This window comes from Saccopteryx bilineata, chromosome 9, assembly GCF_036850765.1.
Source record: "Saccopteryx bilineata isolate mSacBil1 chromosome 9, mSacBil1_pri_phased_curated, whole genome shotgun sequence".
Taxonomy (NCBI): Eukaryota; Metazoa; Chordata; class Mammalia; order Chiroptera; family Emballonuridae; genus Saccopteryx; species Saccopteryx bilineata.
The window spans coordinates 8,993,305-9,007,866 of NC_089498.1; positions in this window are offsets into that span (position 1 = coordinate 8,993,305).

The following is a 14,562-nucleotide window of genomic DNA, read 5'->3' on the forward strand; positions in this document are numbered from 1 at the left end:
GGACAAGGGTGAGTCCGTGTCCCCCTGTGCCCTTCCCTCGGCTCGGGCCATTCATCACGGCATTAATCAGCATAGACATCACGGTGGAGAGCAGTGCACCAGGAGACCAGAAGTTGGGAAGCCCAGTGGTTGAAATTAGGGGTTTCTTTCTGGAAAGGTAGTGGTAAGAAGCAGACGGGGCCTGGCCAGGTGGTGGCGCAGTGGATAGAGCATCAAACTGGGACACTGAGGACACAGGTTTGAAACCCCGAGGTCGCCAGCTTGAGCACAGGCTCATCTGGTTTGAGCAAGGCTCACCAGCTTGAGCCCAAGGTTGAGCAAGGGGTTACTCACTCTGTAGTAGCCCCCTAGTCAAGGCATATATGAGAAAGCAATCAATGAACAATTAAGGTGCCACAACAAAGAATTGATGTTTCTCATCTCTCTCCCTTCCTGTCTGTCTGTCCCTCTCTCTATCTCTCTCTCTGTCTCTGTCACAAAAGGAAAAGAAAAAAGAAGAAGAAGAAGAAGAAGAAGAAGAAGAAGCAGACAGGAGCTACAGGACAGGTGATCTCTCGTGCACTCAAAATTCTTTGACTCTAGATTTCCATGACATTTTCCAGCGCAGCCTAGACACAGGTAAGTGTTTCTGGAACCTCGGTTATTCTCATGCTACCATCACACTTTTTTATTTTGCCATATCAGCATACCATCTGTACTATTATTAGCAGTTTTCTTTCAATGGGTAATTCTCTTTAATACTCCTCATTCAAAAAAAAAAAAGTTATATTATTCCCATAAATGGAAGACCTGTATAACTTGCTACGAATAAAGGGAGGCATGGAAAAGTGTGTCATTGCATTTTTAACAATTAAAGTGATGTTAAAAATAAAAAGTGGATGTGAAAATATAAGTAATAACACCTCTAGTTGATTTACAACAGTGTGTCCCCGAAAATAATTTTTTCAATGAGAAAAGTAGATTGCGAGTGGTCAGTAATATAAGGGCAGAGACACCTTGCTCACCACCATGATCACTAGTTGGGCGGCCAGGCATTGACTGGCTTGAGGTTTAATGTGACTGCGGCTAATTCATTGAGCTTCAGAGAATGTTTCCTTTTGACAGTCAGATTATTGGGCATAAATCACTTTCTGTTCACAAATCTCAAGGAACTTGATGCTATGTTGTAATTCAATGGTAACTCCCTGGGGACGATCTGGCCCTAGGACTTGCTGAGACAGAGCCCTTGTGGGACATTTTGGACTGAGATTAGGTCCTGGGGAAGAGCGCTGCTCCCTCCACGGGACCTAATGGGCATAAATGGTCATCTGACATGGCACACACAGCTGGCATTCGTGCCATCTCCATCAGACCATCACGGGCAACCTCCCCGTTTAGCTCCTGCTATGTAAGCGTGTATTGTGAAATTAGGGTAAGTGATGGTAGCAACAGTCCCAGGATTTCAGCGGTTTATTTTTTGCATATGAAAAGAATCGGGGTGCTGTTCGGGTCAACCAGGTGGCTCTTCTCCATATGGTCATTCAGGGATCTACCAGGAGGCTGGCAGACTCTTCACAGAAGAGTATTTTAGGCTTTTCGGGTCATAGGGACTCTATGGCAACCACTCAAGTCTGCCATTGTAGCAAGGGCAGCAGAGATGATACCAGGAAAGTGAGCACAGCTGGGTTTCAATAAAACTTTACTTTAAAAATAGGTGTTGGGTTGGATTTGGCACATGGGCCAGAGGTTACTGATCCCTGTTCCACATGGTGGTGGCTTTGCCACCTTTACCTCCTGTTGTCAAATGTCGTGGGCGTTGATTGCAGTCAGCCGGAGGGGAGAGGAGCATGGAGCAGTGGCCGTGGGGGCCCGGGGCCCTGGGCTAGGCCTGGGTGTGGCACTCCGTATTTGCACTCACATTCCACTGGAAGAAAGAATTTAACCGCAAGGCAAGTCTAATTGCAAAGAAGGCCAGGAAATGTGATCTGGTTGCGCACCGGTGATGGTGGTGCTAGGAAAAGTCCTTGGCAGGTGAAATGGGGAAACAGATAGAGGGCTGACCAAACTGGCAGAGCAGTCTACAGCCGGAACCAGGTCACCAGGACAGAAAGCCCAGGTCCTAACAATGGCAGAACCGGTGCCAGACCTCACCCCCCGGCGTGGCCTCTCCTCCCCAGCATTTCCCTGCTGATGGCATCCAGACCCTGCCCTGCCCTTTCCTCCTTGGAGATAACGCGTCAGCCAACCCTGGGTTTTAGCTCCAGGCCTAGAAAAGCAGCAGAACCAGGTGGACCAGGCAGCGGTGCCAGCTGCAGTGACTCATGACCCCCTGACCAATTTGTGGAGACCACAGCCCTGAAAGGACTCACCTGGGACAGCTGATGAAGACTCTATTGAGATCCCTCCAAGACCTCCCCGTAAAGCCCCACCTTTAGAAAGTGGAGAAAAGCACTCGAGACAGAGAAGCCAGTGTGTGCCCTCCTTGGGTCTCCTTTTCTGAGTAACCTGTCTTTGTCCTAGGCTCTAAGTTCACGAGACTTGCGACCAGAGGATCAGAAGACAGCAACAGCTCGATGGGGGCTAGTCCCCTGAGCCTGTCCCCAAGTCCCCCATTCTCAGACTCACTTTTTAATCTTAATTTTTTTTTTTAAAGAAGCTTAGGCTGTTGCAGTAAGATTTATATGAGGTTAAAATAGAAGGTTGCTCACAGGTACTCTGTGTCTTGGCTCCATCTGTCCCACCAAGTTAAAAAGTCCAGTCTTGTCTTCAATAAACTCAGTATAACACCCAAAACCCAGATGTTCTGCATCCTGGTTTAGCCCATATCAAAGCTTATGCTAGTCCTGGCTCTGCTCAGAGCCTGTAAAGCAGCCCTGCCTAAGTCTCTCCCGTTGTTTCTTTCACCGCAAGCCCTCCTTGTTTCCCTGACCCCAGCTTTAATAGACGTTGTGGGTCAAATAAGTTTGTAAATATGATATATATGTTTGCTCGTTTATAGTTTGCACTGGGTGTGGGAGACAGGCTGTAAGCGTGCAGGGTCATTATAGCCTAAGGCTTAGTTTTAAAACTAAGCTTTTCCCCACACCCTTGACTGCTGCGTGATAGGGGGTGGTGCACTCTCATGAGGAATCCCATTTATGCCTCAGATAAGTGACTTTGTATTAGAGACTTTTTAATTTATATATTGGATTAAAGGTTTTGATTTCTACACTATAAAAATGGGGCTAAGGCTGGGGCTGGGGTTGCAAGGCCCATGAAGCAGAAGGCGGCTGTGATGGTGGCTGTGGCTACTGGCTTTACATTTGGCGTAGTCTGTGGCAGGATTCAATACAGATGAGTATGGAGCCACCACCACCTTTGAGCGGTGGAGTAGAGGACTGGCTGCTGTTATGGTTCCCCATGGCTGTCCTTTTGGGGATCGTAGGCTGGCTGACTTTTACAGCCATGCGTGAGGAAACCGAGAGCTCTGTGGAAGAGGCTGCCCGGGACCTGCAAACCAAGCAGCAGAAGGAGCTGGATCAAACGTGGGAGACAGAGATGCCAACCCTGGAGCTGGAGCAAGCACCAGAGAAGGAGGCCAACCAGGTTCGTGAAATTTGCTTGGAAATGGAGCAGCTGCTGGAGAGGAATCACAGGTTCATGAGTTGCAGATTGCCCTGGATGTTGTGAAGAGCCAGCAGTGGCAGGAGGCCGGGGCTGAGGCCAGGGGCCCAGCAGCAGAAACTGATGTTTTCAGTTCCTCTTTGGAGGATGAGGAGAATTGGGCTGGAGTTGTGATCTGCAGTCTCCAGAAGGTGAAAGCCCAGCAGCAAGGAGTACCTGCTATGCCCCTGGTGGGTCTGTGATTTTGGAACAAAAGGGTGAATGCCATCATGCTCTCTGGAGCAGAGATGGAAATGCTGACTGCCATTGCCATGTGCTCCTCTTTGGGACAGTGTAAGACCTGCCAGGATGGCAGGGATGAGGGGGTGGCTGAGGCCCCATGTGCATGGACTGATTCCTGGACTATGACCAGAGTGGGCACTGGCTCCTTTGTGGGATGGAATTACGGATTTTGGACAATGTGAAATACCCTAATGGGGATAGAGGGTGGCTTTGTTGGAGGCCCTCCTCCTGCCCCGGGAAGCTTTTCCCATGGCTAGAAAAAAGTCAGAGAACATTTTGCGCTTTTGCCAAAGTGCTCAGAGACTGGTGAAATGTACCTTTGTAGTTGTTGAAACTGTATGGTTTGTGCTGTTGTTGCAATTTGTGTAATGTGCCTAATTTCCTTGTGCAAGAATACCTGTGCTTTAGATTGTAAGCAAGCAAAAGTGGTGGAATGTGGGTCAAATAAGTTTGCAAATATGATGTATATGTTTGCTCGCTTATAGTTTGCACTGAGTATGGGGGACAGGCTGTAAGCATGCATGGTTGTTATAGCTTAAGGCTTAGTTTTAAAACTAAGCTTTTCCCCACACCCTTGACTGCTGCTTGATAGGGGGTGGTGCACTCTTATGAGGAATCCCATTTATGCCTCAGATAAGTGACTTTGTATCAGAGACTTCCTTATTTGTATATTGGATTAAAAGTTTTGATTTCTACACTATAAAATGGGGCAGAGGAGCCCATGCTGGAAGAGAGCAGAGAAAGGCCACGTGGAGGAGAGAAGAAGCAGCCAAGATGGTGGACTACTGAAGGAGAAGCCAATTTATGCAGATTTTGTGCATAGAGAATGAGATGGGGAATAGAGGTGAGTAAGGCTGGTGAACCTTTGATTCTAGGAAACTCAGATAAGTCAGTGACTTTGGGAGCCCTGAATGAAAAGGGAAGTGTTTTCCCACTGTGTGTATTTCTTGCCTGCTGGGTGCAATCTAGGATTGAAGCTAATGGCCCACCAGTTCTTGGCTCTGCTCTTTCATTACCATCTGTCCAAATCAAGTGCGACTTGCATGGGCCAGGTGGCTGTGATGGTGGCCGCAGATACTGGCTTTACAGACATCCTCTCAGAATCACCTGGACTGTGTTGTGAGATCCTTCCTGCACAAAGTCAGGAACCCACACACTGCTGGCCGACCCCAAAAGTTTCCTTCAGAGAGAGCGGCAAGATGGCGATGGAGTAGGCGGACGTACCAACTTCCACTTCCCAGAACCAAAGTGGATTACAATTTAATTTTAAGAACCATCATCTGGAAAAACCAACTCTGGACTAAATTAAGAGGACTCTTTAACCAAGGAACACCAAAGAAGCCACACAGAGCCTGGTAGGAAAAGTGGAAATGTGGAGAGGGCTGCCCAGCTCCTCAGAGCAAACGGCAGCCTGGAGAGACTCCCATGGTTGGAAGAGAGTTTAATGGAGAGAGGAGGGTCCTGGGCCTCAAGAACAAAGCCCCAGCCTGCAGCTCCAGATCCTACAAGAAGCGTATGGACAGTATTTAGCTGCGAAACAAGTCAAGATACTGTTTGTGAGAAAGAGACAGATTTCTCAGACCCAGGATTCTTCTTAAAGGGACTGCGCAGAAAACCTCTTTCACAACCACTTGCCCGGGGCTCTGGAGGATGGGGAGAGAGGAGAAGACCAGAGTAGCAAGAAGAGAGTGTAATCTAGGAGGCACAGGCATAAACATTTTGAGGGACAGCCACCTTAACCCCTGGGCTGAGTCACTCCCCAGATCTGAAGTAAATATTTCCCCTGGAACCAGCAATACCAGCAAAGGGAAGCAGGACACCAGCCAAACAAGCTCTTCTGTGGCACTCAGAGCAGAGTTAATTAGAAGGAGGGAGCCTTAAGGAATATAGTATTGAGTGCTAGGGTCTGAGGTGCAGTGCCCCCAACCACACTGCTGGGGGCTCATTCTAAGGTAGGAAGTGGCAAGACGCAGAAGCGTGGTCCCATCGGCAGGGGCTGAAGCCAGGCCAGTCACGACTGAGGCCTGGCATGAGCTCAGTCTTGTCCGGCAGAGGCAGAAGGGGCACACAAAAGCGGTCCGGCTGGCTGAGGGCCCACCTGCAATCCCACCCATTGGGGAAAGGTGAAAGCCTGGGATCTGTAGAGACCCGCAGCTGAGTGTGGGCACGCAGCCCCGCACAGCTTGCTGAGCCAGGACTTGCAGCCTGATGTGTGAGCGCAGCTCCACCCATGGGGGCGGAACAAAAGCCCAGGAATAGGTGGAGACCCACGGCTGAGCAAAGCTGCTCACCCCTGCCCACAGTACTCAGGTTTGTGGCCCTGGGCATAGTGTGCAGCCCCATCTGCAGTGACGGGGTGAAAGCTGAGGCTTGTAGACCCGGGCACATGAACAAAGCCCCTCTCATAGAGGAGAGGTGGAAACCGCAGCAACAGTCAGAAACAGCCAGTGCCGGCAACACCCATACTTGAATACCCAAGGCAGCGGCAGAGGGGGTGGTGGGCCTGCAGACAGACTACACCTAGGGAACACAGAGGCCAAACCCTTCTTATACACAGACAAAATGGGAAGGCAGAGAAATGCAACCCAATTGAATCAAGAGAAATCCCCAGAAAAGGACTTGAATGAGCCAGATATAACCAAATTACCAGATGTAGAGTTTAAAATAATGATTGTTAGGATGCTCAAAGACCTTAGAACAACAATAGATGATAATAACAAACAACTAAATAGATAGCAAGTATAAAAAAGGATATTGAAATAATAAAAAAAGACTCAATCAGAAATGAAAAATACAATATCAAAAATGAAGACCACAATGGAAGAAATTAAAAGCAGGATGGATGAAGCTGAGGATCAAATCAGCGAGTTAGATGACAAGATAAACGAAGACATGGAAGCAGAGCAGCAAAAAGAAAAGAGACTCAAAAAGTTTGAGGAAACTCTAAGAGAACTCTGTGACAACATAAAGAGAAATGACATCTGCATCATAGGGGTTCCTGAAGAAGAAGAGAAAGAACAAGGGATAGAGATTTTGTTCAATCAAATCATAGCTGAAAACTTCCCTAAATTGATGCAGGAAAAAGTCACACAAGTTCAAGAAGCACAGAGAATTCCATTAAAGAGAAATCCAAAGAAATCTATACCAAGACACATCATAATTAAAATACCAAAGCTAAGAGATAAAGAGAAAATATTAAAAGCTGCTAGAGAAAAAAAGGCTATCACCTACAAAGGAGCCCCCATAAGGATAACATTCAACTTCTCAACAGAAACAGTTGAGGCCAGAAGGGAATGGCAAGAAATATTCAAAGTAATGTAGAACAAGAACCTACAACCAAGACTACTTTATCCAGCAAGGCTATCGTTTAAAATTGAAGGAGAAATAAAAAGCTTCCCAGACAAAAAAATCTCAAGGAATTCATTACAACCAAACCAATGCAACAGGAAATGTTAAGGGGCCTGTTGTAAACAGATCAAAGGGGGAAAAGAATATAGCAAAAGAGGAATACAACTTTAAAGAATAAAATGGCAATAAACAACTACATATCAATAATAACCTTAAATGTAAATGGATTAAATGATCCAATCAAAAGACATAGGGTAGCTGCATGGATAAGAAAACAGGACCCATACATATGCTGTCTATAAGAGACACACCTTAAAACAAAAGATGCACATAGACTGAAGGTAAGAGGATGGAAAAAAATATTTCATGCAAATGGAAATGAAAAAAAAGCTGGGGTAGCAATACTTACATCAGACAAAATGGACTTTAAAACAAAGGCTATAGTAAGAGATAAAGAAGGTCACTACATAATGATAAAGGGAGCAATCCAACAGGAAGATATAACCATTATAAATATCTACGCACCTAACATAGGAGCACCTAAATATATAAAGCAGACTTTGATGGATATAAAGGGCGAGATCAACAGCAATACTATAATAGTAGGGGATTTCAATACCCCACTAACATCACTAGATAGATCCTCAAGAAAGAAAATTAAGAAAGAAACAGCAGACTAAAGGACACACTAGATCAACTTGATTTAGTAGATATCTTCAGAACCTTTCACCCTAAAGCAGCAGAATATACATTCTTTTCAAGTGCTCATGGTATATTCTCATGTTAGGGCACAAAAGTGGTCTCAACAAATTTAAGAAGATTGAAATCATATCAAGCATTTTCTCTGATCACAACAGCATGAAACTAGAAATCAACCACAACAGAAAAACTGAAAAATACTCAAACACTTGGAAACTAAATAGCATGTTATCAGATAACGAATGGGTTAACAATGAGATCAAAGAAGAAATTTAAAAATTCCTAGAAACGAATGATAATGAGCATACAACAACTCAAAATTTATGGGACACAGCAAAAGCAGTACTGAGAGGGAAGTTCATAGCATTACAGGCATACCTTAAGAAGCAAGAAAAACTTCAAATAAACAACTTAACCTTGCATCTAAAAGAATGAGAAAAAGAAAAGCAAGTAAAGCCCAGAGGTGGTAGAAGGAAATAATAAAGATCAGAGTGGAAATAAATGACATAGAGGCTAAAGAAACAATACAGAGGATCAATGAAATCAGGACCTGGTTCTTTGAAAAGGTAAACAAGATCAATGAACCTTTAACCAGACTCACTAAGAAAAAAAGAGAGGACTCAAATAAATAAAATTAGAAACAAGAGGGGAGAAATAACAACTGACACAACAGAAATACAAAGGATTGTAAGAAAATACTATGAAGTATGCCAAAAAATTAGACAATCTAGATGAAATGGACAAATTTCTTGAAACATAATATTTTTTAAATCAATCAGAAAGAATCAAAAAACCTAAACAGACTGATTACAACAAATAAGACTGAAATAGTTATCAAAAAAACTCCCAACAAACAAAAGCCTGGGGCCCAATGGAATCAAAAAACCTAAACAGACTGATTACAACAAATAAAATTGAAACAGTTATCAAAAAACTCCCAACAAACAAAAGCCTGGGGCCTGATGGCTTCACAAGTGAATTCTACCAAATATTCAAAGAAGAACTAACTCCTATCCTTCTCAAGCTATTTCCAAAAATTCAAAAGGAAGGAAGACTTCCAAGCTCCTTTTATGAGGCGAGCATAATTCTGATTCCAAAACCAGGCAATGACAACACAAAAAAAGAAAATTATAGGCCAATATCCCTGATGAATTTAGATGCTAAAATCCTCAATAAAATATTAGTCAACCGGATCCAGCAATATATTTAAAAAAAATTATACACCATGATCAAGTGGGATTTATTCTGGGAAGGCAAGGCTGGTACAATATTCGCAAATCAATCGTGATTCATCACATAAACAAAAGGAAGGAGAAAAACCACATGATAATTTCAATAGATACAGAAAAAGCATTTGATAAAATCCAGCACCCATTCCTGATCAAAACTCTCAGCAAAGTGGGAATACAGAAAACATACCTCAACATGATAAAGGCCATCTATGACAAACCCACAGCCAACATCATACTCAATGGGCAAAAATTAAAAGCAATTCCCTTAAGATCAGGAACAAGGCAGGGGTGCCCCCTTTCACCACTCTTATTCAACATAGTTCTGGAAGTCCTAGCCACAGCAATCAGACAAGAAGAAGAAATAAAAAGCATCCAAATTGGAAAAAAAGTAAAACTATCATTATTTGCAGATGATATGATATTGTATATTGAAAACCCTAAAGTCTCAGTCAAAAAACTACTGGACTGAATTCAGCAAGGTGGCAGGATATAAAATTAATACTCAGAAATCAGAAGCATTTTTGTACACCAACAATGAGCTGTCAGAAAGAGAAATTAAGGAAACAATCCCCTTCACTATTGCAACCAAAAAAATAAAGTATCTAGGAGTAAATTTAACCAAGGAGATTAAAGACTTGTACTCAGATAATTATAAAACATCGATAAAAGAAATCAAGGAAGATACAAACAAGTGAAAGCATATACCTCATGGTTAGGAAGAATAAACATCATTAAAATGTCCATATTACCCAAAGCAATTTATAAATTCAATGCAATACCAATTAAAATACCAATGACATACTTCAAAGATATAGAACACATATTTCAAAAATTTATATGGAACCAGAAAAGAACACGAATAGCCTCAGCAATCTTGAAAAGAAAGAATAAAGTGGGAGGTATCACACTTCCTGATATCAAGTTATACTACAAGGCCATTGTACTCAAAACAGCATGGTACTGGCACAAGAACAGGCATATAGATCAATGGAACAGAACAGAGAACCCAGAAATAAATCCATACCTTTATGGACAACTGATATTTGACAAAGGAGGTAAGAGCATACAATGGAGTAAAGATAGCCTCTTCAACAAATGGTGTTGGGAAAACTGGACAGCTACCTGCAAAAAAATGAAACTAGACCACCAACTTACACCATTCACAAAAATAAACTGAAAATGGATTAAAGACTTAAATGTAAGCTGTGAAATTATAAGCATCTTAGAAGAAAACATAGGCAGTAAGCTCTCTGACATCTCTCACAGCAATATATTTGCTGATTTATCTCCACGAGCAAGTGAAATAAAAGACAGGATAAACAAATGGGACTATATCAAACTAAAAACCTTTTGCACAGCTAAAGACAATAAGAAAAGAATTAAAAGACAAACTACACAATGAGAGACCATATTTGACAATACGTCTGATAAGGGGTTAATAACCAAAATTTATAAAAAACTTGTAAAACTCAACACCAGGAAGATAAACAATCCAATCAAAAATGGGCAAAAGAAATGAATAGACACTTCTCCAAAGAGTACATACAGATAGCCAACAGGCAGATGAAAAAACGCCCAACATCACTATTCATTAGAGAAATACAAATTAAAACCACAATGAGATATCATCTCACACCAGTCAGATTGGTGCTCATCAACAAAACAACACAGAGTAAGTGCTAGCAAGGGTGTGGAGAAAAGGGAACCCTCCTGCACTGCTGGTGGGAATGCAGACTGGTGCAGCTACTGTGGAAAACAGTATGGAGATTCCTCAAAAAATTAAAAATCGAACTGCCTTTTGATCCAGCTATCCCACTTTTAGGAATATACCCTATAGCAGGAATACCATAGCACTGTTTCAAAAGGAGAAATGCACCCCCATGTTTATGGCAACATTGTTCACAATAGTGAAGATCTGGAAACAGCCCAAGTGCCAGTCAATGGACGAGTGGATTAAAAAGCTTTGGTACATATATTCAATGGAGTACTATGGGGCCATGAAAAAGAAGAAAATCTTACCTTTTGCGACAACATGAATGGAACTGGAAACTATTATGTTAAGTGAAATAAGCCAGGCAGAGAAAGAAAAATATCATATGACCTCACTCATTTGAGGAATCCAAGGAACAATGAGAACTGAGGAACAGAATTGAGACAGAGGAGAGATCAAAGGGACCAGAGGAAAAGAGGATAGAGGGAAAGGGGAAGATAGGATGGGATAAACCTGAAGGGAAGGGGGGAGGGCGTCATGGGGAGGGGGGCAAGGGAGATGTTGAGGGGAATATGGGGGAGGGGGGATGCATCCGGGGCAACACTAGAATCTATGTAAACATAATAAATTAAAATCAATTAAAAAAAGTTTCCTTCAGCCTTTATGGTACTAATAATAGTAATAAATAATAAAGAGTGACTCAGAAAGAGATGTAAAAACTTAGGGCCAAGAAAATTAAGACTGAATTATATTCTGGGAAGCGCTCAGCAATGTCAAACTGTTATTAAAGATTCTATTCTAGACATCTGAGCAAATACAGCGACCTCACACTTAAAAAGAACACCACATTTTGTGTGTTTTCTTCCCCCGAGGACGGTCAGGGTTTATCAGTGCCCTGGCTCTCCGAGCCCTCCCCTGCTTGTCCGGGGCATTAAGAGGCGGCTGGATTTGGAGGAGCAGAGGAGAAGGGACAGGAGTGGAAGCCAGTGCTGGTGCCAGCGGGGGTGGGGAGCTCCTCGGGGAGGGAGGTCTCCAGGGGCCATAAGGGTAAATAAAGGACAGAGGGCTTGAATGCCAAGCTCAGGACAGCCAAGCCGGCTTTCTCTCAGGACAATGGGGAACCACTGAGAGGCTTTCATCACAAGAATGACAAGGTAGAAAGGTGTTTCCAAAGCCAGAATCTCACAGAAACAGGTGAACCACTGGAGCGGTCTAGAGGGTGACTGCGAAAGGAACCCCCTGACCACTCACTGACTCACTGAGAGCGTAGAAAGCAAGGTGAGCTCTCCTCCCCAAACCAGTGACGTTCTCTGCATGTGACAGCTGGGCCTTCGGGGCTCCCCCAGGCCTCTGCAAGAATAATGACATAAGCATCCCCCAAATGCTGGGCTGCACAGAGGTTTGTGGACTCCAGGATCACTGCTGTGGGCCCTCAGTTCTCCCGGCAGGACACAGGAGTCACGGGAAAGTTGTAACCCTCTGGGAACCCCCAAACCCTGGTTTGCTCGGCACCTACTTGCCTCTGTATGGGGGAGGGCAGAGGTAGGTGGGAGAGGAAGGTGAGTCAGTCCGTGGTCCCCCCATCCCAGCAGCCAGGTTCCAAGGGCCTTTCAAACAGCACACATACAACAGATCACTCCAGTATACCAATACGCATAGACATCATGACATGCAAATTAAAACCGGATACTCAGTTTACCCCTATCAAATTGGTGAGGACTTCTACCACCAAGATTTTAGCGAACACATCAATGACTGGCAAAGGGAATGGAAAAACAGGCACTTCACCACCGCTGTGGGAGATAAACCAGCGCAGGCTGCATTGGCGGCAATTTGGCAAAAGCCGTCCAAACACTTCAAAGGCAACATCGCTGTTGCCTTGGCTACTCTCTCTCTGAGAATCATTCTGAATGGGCCCAAAGGCACATGTGTAGGAAAATGGCCGGGAATGAGACTGTTGTCGTGAGACAAGTCTTTGGTGCGGACTCTGGAACGCCAAGTCCTGCGGGGGCAGAACGCTGCCCCGGCAAGCACTGATAAGATTGTTTAAGGAAGCAGCTGATTTCTATGGCCTTTCCCCTACATACCTGAAAGCTATTAATTATCCTTCTCTGCACCTGAATCCACTCTAGGCTAATTTGACCCAGGCTCTGCTAACTTGCTTGATGAGCAAAGACACGAATAAATACGATGAGGCCGCAGAGATCTGGGCTCTCAGTCCTAGAGGCTGGGAGTCTCCGTACCCGTCTTTTCTCTATGTGTGTCTTGTGTGTTTTTCTTAAGTCCTGCAGCGCCTTCCTCTCGGGCACGCTCATTGCAGAGCTGGTCATGGCACACACGTATCAGATGGCTCTCCTCGGCGATATCAACAGTAGTAAAAACTATGAAATCACCTGGTGTTCAAAAACAGTAAATACATAATACTTAATCTGTTAAGTATTCCTACAATGGGATGCTAGAAACACATATATAATACTGTTTGTAAAGCCCGTTTAAAAAAGTTCTCCACTTCCTCTTAAAGAAGGATCAGACACTTGCATTTATTTCTACTCCTTCCCCAAATTCTTCTAAAAGGGAAGAAATAAAGTCTTTAAACTAAAGGCGCAAGGCCACAGGTGCCAACAGAATGGAAGAGGAGATCACGGCAGCAGCAGTGTGGGGACGGGAAAAGGGACAGGGCCCTGACAACTGTCTTCTAAGCAGAGAAGGTGAAAGTCGGTGCACGGGGAGGGGGGAGCCCCCAGACAAAGGGATTCACGATGGCCACGGCAGAGAACTCTCTGGATTTAGAGTTACCAGGTGCCTGTGGAAGTGGGGGTACAGATACCCCCATTTGTGCACATGGGGGTACAGCTCTGCCCTCTGAGGCCCACCCCCAGGCCAGCGTTCCCACGTGTGCCTCTGCCAGTCCTGGAACTGAACCGAGTCCAGGGAATCCAACCACCTGATTACGACAGAGATCAGAAGCCTTGGCAGGGTCAACACAATATGGTTCCTGTCCAGAAATCTGAGTGTCAAAAGGGGGGGGGGGAGTTCCCTGAAGCTCAAGAAGTGGCCGCTGTATCCTGCAGTGGCCCCGGATGATGCCAATGCCTGGCCACCTGCCTAGTGGTCATGATGGTGAACAGTGTTGTCCCTGCCCTCATCTTACTAAACGACCATCCATGGTCCACTTTTCCTATCAAGTAACTTATTTTCTGGGATGCAATTTTGTAAATCAGTTGTTACATATAACAAAAGCCAAGAAATATACAGTAATTACTAAGAATAAAAGTGTAGAAAATACCAAGTATTGACAACAACACGGAGAGCCAGACATCTCTCAGTCGGCTGGCAGGAAAGCGAATTTGTATGATCACTTTGGGAAGCTTTTGGTGTGTCGAATAAAACTGCCTTATGCTACCCCCATGACCCAGCAAAGCCACTGATAGATAAATAGCCAGAAGAAAGGCACGCAGGTAGTCACTAAATGACAAGTTCTAGCACACTCATAATAACCTGAAACTGGAAACTATCCAAGTGCCCATCACGAGGAGCATGGATAATGTATGACATAGTCACGCAAATAGTGAGTCCACAGCAATGATTAAAAACAGCAGCGGCCACCTGCTAGCTGGAGAGCATCATCAATACGATGTTGAGAGAACGAAGTCAGATGCCAGAGTCCGCGACTCTGTGTCTGTGAAGTACAACATCCAGGCAAAGGAC